Source organism: Saccoglossus kowalevskii, chromosome 10 (assembly GCF_978046115.1).
Source record: "Saccoglossus kowalevskii chromosome 10, keSacKowa6.1, whole genome shotgun sequence".
In the NCBI taxonomy this organism is placed as follows: Eukaryota; Metazoa; Hemichordata; class Enteropneusta; family Harrimaniidae; genus Saccoglossus; species Saccoglossus kowalevskii.
This window is the reverse complement of record NC_140650.1, coordinates 14,981,921-14,987,920: the sequence shown is the minus strand read 5'-3', so window position 1 is coordinate 14,987,920 and position 6,000 is coordinate 14,981,921.

Below are 6,000 nucleotides of genomic sequence, written 5' to 3'. Positions count from 1 at the left end.
GCACACAATGGGAGTCTTTGCAGTGAGTGTGTCCGTCTATCCGTCCGTCAGTCTGTTCCACTGATATCTAAAGAACCATACATTGATTTTTGATGAAACTTCGTGCATAGATTCTCTGGGCCAATGCGCAGATCTAATTAAGTTTTAGTAAAAATCCATGCATATTAATTACCTAATTTGCATGATAATTAGCTGATTTTTAGCTGTTCCACTGATATCTAAATAACCACTCATTGGATTTTGATGAAACTTGGCACATAGATGCTCCAAACTAATGCAGAGATTTGATTAGTTTTGGGTAAAAATATGCAATATTAATTACCTAATTTGCTCAATGATTAATCAATTTTTGGCTTTTCCACTTGTATCTCAAGTACTAATCACATTTCAATGACACTTGGTACATAGATGTCATAGGACACTGCACAGACCTGATAGTTTTAAGGTAATATCAGTACATATTAATTACCTAATTTGCATAATTAATTAATTAATTTTCAGCTTTTGATATTTCAAGTAGTTAATCATCACATTTCAATGAAACTTGGTACATAGTTACTTAAGGACTGCGCAGACCCCTGATTAGTTTTTGGGTAAATATTTGTGCATATTAATTACCTAATTAGCATAATTAATTTTCAGCTTTTTGCTTGATATCTCAAGTACTAATCACCATATTTCAATGAAACTTGCTACATAGATCTAGGAATATGCAAAGACCTGATTAGTTTTAGGGTAAATAATTGTGGATATTAATTACCTAATTTGCATAATTAGTTAATTTTTTTCATGAATGTTCCACTGATATATAAAGAACCACGAATTGGATTTTAATGAAACTTTTAAAGAGTACTCATCACATTTCAATGAATCTAGGATTATGCAGAGACCCAATTAGTTTTTGGTAAATATTTATGCTTATTAACCACCTAATTAACATAATTTACATTGATATCTCAATTACTGATCATCACATTTGAATAAAATTTGGTACATAAATGCTCTAGGACAATAGACTGATTAATTTTGGGTTAAATTTGTTCATATTAATTCTCTAATTAGCATAATAATTCATATTTGTTTTGGTTCTGTTCTATTCATATTACCTGATTTACATAATTAGTTTTCAGCTTTTCCATCAATATCTCAGGTACAAGTAATTTTGAATAAATTTGTAATGTGTCTTCAATACTCTCAGCACACGGGAGTTCTTTCTAAGCTTTCTTTGATAAGGAAATATTTTTGGTCAAAAATGATTTTTTTCAACAACTGTTGTCAGATTGCATTGAAATCTGGCATTCACGTTCTTGTGATGGACTAGACTGACTTATTAATTTCATGAGATCATATGCATGTCTATTTTTAGTAAATATTTTTTTTGTTTGCTCATTTATGCATATTTTTGACTTCTCCAAAACTCCCTGCCAGATTGCTTTAAGATTCATAATGTAGACACATGGGTTCTCTTTCAAATTTTTGTGAAAGTTATGAATTTTTTTGTGAATATTTTCCCCAATTTCCCTTGCGTTATATATGGGCTATGTATAATACATGGACTGTAATAGACAAGTGTATTGTTAGGTTGTGGACTACCTGGGCCAATGTTTTATATGGTATTTTTCAGTACACGAACTACCTGGGCCAATGTTTTCCATGGTATTTTTCAGTACACGTTGTGTTGGGTTGTGAACTACCTGGGCCAATGTTTTCCATGGTATTTTTCAGTACACGTTGTGTTGGGTTGTGAACTACCTGGGCCAATGTTTTCCATGGTATTTTTCAGTACACGTTGTGTTGGGTTGTGAACTACCTGGGCCAATCTTTTTCATGGTATTTTTCAGTACACGTTGTGTTTGGTTCTGAACTACGGTACCTGGGCCAATGTTTTACATGGTATTTTTCAGTACACGTTGTGTTGGGTTGTGAACTACCTGGTCCAATGTTTTTAAAACATGTTGAATTTTAAGTCAAGATCATTTTAATGCTCATATGTTGAGGTCAAGGTCAATCTCTATTCTATTTCGAGTTTCAAAAATATTGTTTTGACTGGCCATATCATACTTCACAATCTCCATTTCTTCAAACTGGTAATAATACAATGACCAGTTTCTTTTATGGTGCCAAACTTTATCAATATTACTCCACCTTATGTTTCCAAGTCAACGTTAACAATTACAGCGACGCTCTTTCGACCGCAAAGTCGCTTGTTTTTTAATATTCCAAACAGTATTCGTTTACAAGTCTCTTTGTTCTCAACAATGCCTGTTCACTTGGAAAGGACTTTTCAGAATGTGGTTCATGTGCGTTTCAAGTAGAGAATACAACTGTTTGAAACTTGTAATAGTTTATTGCCTGTTTGGTGATTAGGTTCTTGTAAACTATAATCCACAACCTACCAACACAGATTTTAAAGCGGGGGAGTCGTTACCTACGCATGCGTCTGATGGCCATAGCATGTCATTGTTTACAAGCAAGCGTTTACCCATCAGCCTTTATGTTTTTAGTGTGTGTTATCGTCGCTTGGGACTCAATTCTCACATGTGCGCACCCTCTCGTTTTAAAACTACAGTATTTATGTGGCTGAAATAAAGACAGGATTCTTTATTTATTTCAGCCACATGAATGGTGCTTTCTTTCCCTGCGTACTTTGCTAGTGATCTGGATAGTGATTCATCCAACTACTTCCATACCACAAATGAACAAGTTTTCTCATGATTAGTCATCTTGCAAAATGAGTTAGGGGCTAATTTTAAATGAGGAATAAATAATTTTACACAAGAATTTCCTATAATGGAATTTGGATTTTCTCATTTTTTTATTTTACTTGCAAAATCACTGCTAAAATACAATCTGATTAAAATAAGGCCAGACTTTTTTTTATTCAGTGTTTCTCGAGTTTTTATAAGTAAATTTTTTTGAGGAGGGCGGAAAAAAATAAAATTAATTTTTTTTCCATTAGATTTGTGTGATTCTCAAAGAATTGTATTTGAGATCATTGAGCGGATAGAAGGAATGAAATAAAAATTTATTCCATGTATAACCTGGTTGGCAATGTCGCCAATTGTGGCACAATTTTCAGCATTAATAAGGGATTTCTCGGTTTTTGATGACAGAAACTCCCATAAAAATGCAACTGGAATTTATTTTAGTAATTTTTTGCACTCACAAGTTGGCGGGTGCGAGAAATTACGCTGAAATAAAATTTTATTTTTATTTCATTTTGGCTCCTGTTCATTCGACGGGTTCGAGAACCAAGGGATAATAAAAGTCTGGCCTAAGATACTAGTTGGGAATTTTTGTTATTAAATATGTGTTTAATTATTTATTTTTATTGTACTTTTATTTTAATTTATTATTATTAGCTGTTTTAAGAGTTTTGGTAATATCTATGTAATAACAGAGGTACATTACTTGGGGTTTGCAACTCGCATAGTACTGTATGGTGACATCATGTCAAGATCCCATTCAAGTCTCTTCTCGTAGATAGCGAGACTGAAGCTACGACCTTCTGACATGACGCATATCAATGTTCAAGGTTTGTAATGAAAAAAATAAACTTTTCTTGTCACTATCATAGTGAAAAATGTAATACATCGAAAATGTACAGAAAATATAGTTCTCGTAATCCGTCATATCGTGGGCAGCTATTTTGATCCACCTGGACATCCCAGTATCCTAGTTACCTCGGGCATGCGCATTCGCATTTTTTCTGAGTTGGAACGCTTATGCGAGAGCGAGATTGTGACGGGATCTTGGTATCATGTCACCGTAGTTACAAACCCCAAGTAATGTACCTCTGGTAATAATGATAAAACAATTACAAAATAATAAAATATATAGTAAAAATAAAATTCACGCTGTGAATACATCAGATTTTGCAAAATTAGTTTACATACTGGTAATATGGAAACTATACCACACACAATTTGGTCTATTAGAGTTGTATTATTTATCAATTAGTAAAATATGATTTAATTTGATTATAGACGCACCACAATTGTCAGCAAGTGTTACTAATAGCACAAATACAGTGTTGGTTACCTATGACATGCTATAAGAACATGATTTATTTGTGCAATTGAGATATTTTAGTTGCATTTTAGATTACTTTAAAAATCTCTACATCCGTAAAAAGTGTTCTCGGTTTACAACGAACAAGGGCAGGTTTATGGATGTCAGACACTATTTTAGATTTAGATGGGAAAAATTGAAATTATAGAGGAATTCTGGGAGATGTGTTGAACAAAGATTTGCAAGCTGGACACCGCGAAAATATTTGCTTGAAAAAAAAGTGTACACATTCAACAAAAATAAAATAGCGCAGACTAGACATGAAACAAAAAATCACTGGACACACTCAGCCACCCCTATGATTTCAAATGGTTAATCCCTTAGCGAGGTTTAATCAAATTCTTGATTTGAAAATGAGCAATGAAAATGAGCAAATGAAGCTGCGATGAGTTTGTAATAGCACCCTCAACACTTCACAATATGTCCAACAGAAGCAAATTAGCTGACACTAGAGGGCGCCATAACCGAAAATTGAGTTTAAAAAAAAATACGATTTTTTGAACAATATTAATACCGATTTTAATTTTTACTAATTTTACCCCCCCCTTTCCATGAGAACACTGCAAAATAATTTCCAAGCAAAAATTAATGATTCATTTTTACTGGTATTTAATTTCACTATATTCATACATATAGATACTATATTCACTGATATTTGTTCATGCTCACTGGCTTTATAAATTCACAAATTTCCAGTGAAAAAATGTTTTCTATTGTTATTTTATAAGTGTAAAGTGGATTCAATTTAGCAGATTTAATATCAGTGGTAATACCAAAATTAAAATCCAGTATTAAAATATGGTAGACAATATATTTACAGTATTTGCGCTCCATATGTTAATAATACCATGGATGGTTTTAATAATTACCCACTACTTGGCCATATTTTAACTGTTTCTAGTTAAAGCCAAAACAAAAACTTAATTTCTGATTTCAGAGTATGCCCAAAATCTTTAATAAAAATAATTTGAAAAGTGATGAATAGCGCCCTCATCATCCAAATCGAAAAATTAATATTAGGGATGGTCATTTAAATACTGGGAGGGGAGATGGTAGAAAAACTACTACTGTAAAATCTGTATTAGAAACCGCGGCTTCTATTAAAATGGTACAATCCAATAGAGGGGGTGCGGCTTCTATTAGAGCATCTACACATATGAGAAATGATGATTTGTTGGTTCCCAATTGTTTAAAAAGAATGGGTGCGACTTCTATTAGGGATGCGGCTTCTAATACAGATTTTACGGTAAATATTTTTTCATTTTTTTTTTCACAATGACTTTGTGTAAAGTGTTGTTCTTACTCTTCTCTATAGAACAAATTTTTATTATTTTTGTTTCTTCTGTAATTTTCTCTTTGGTTTTCAATATATTTTCTGCACAACTATGGCTTCAAAAATTGTGAAAACTTTTTTCCCCGACAAGAAATTGATTTGCAATGCCTTATGTTGACAAATTAAATACTAAACATCCAATTTAAAAACCGAAGATTTTGTGACAAAAATTCTTGTGCATGAAGAAAAAAACATTTCCACAAACAACATCAGATATGTGAAAAAAATAAAATTAAACAAGTCATTGAAAATGACACAGTCCCTGTTAAGTTCTCTTTGCGCTCGTCATATTAAAGCGGAGGGGTTGTCGCGAGCGTGTTTGAAACTTGAGTTCCAAGTGGCGTATACAACAGATTGTTTATTTACATCAAAACACCTGTTTCGTGTCATAGTAATATGGCCAAAATAAAAACAGCCGTTATTCAGCCATCTTTGATCTGGACATGTCATGGACATGCATCCTAACCTGTATAAAGTACATGTATGTGCCAAATTTGAATGAAAACTGACAGAGCACGTCCAAGATACCACATAAAAAAACAAAAACAAGATGCCTGCCAGTCGACCATCTTTGATCCAATTGCAAAATAAATCGT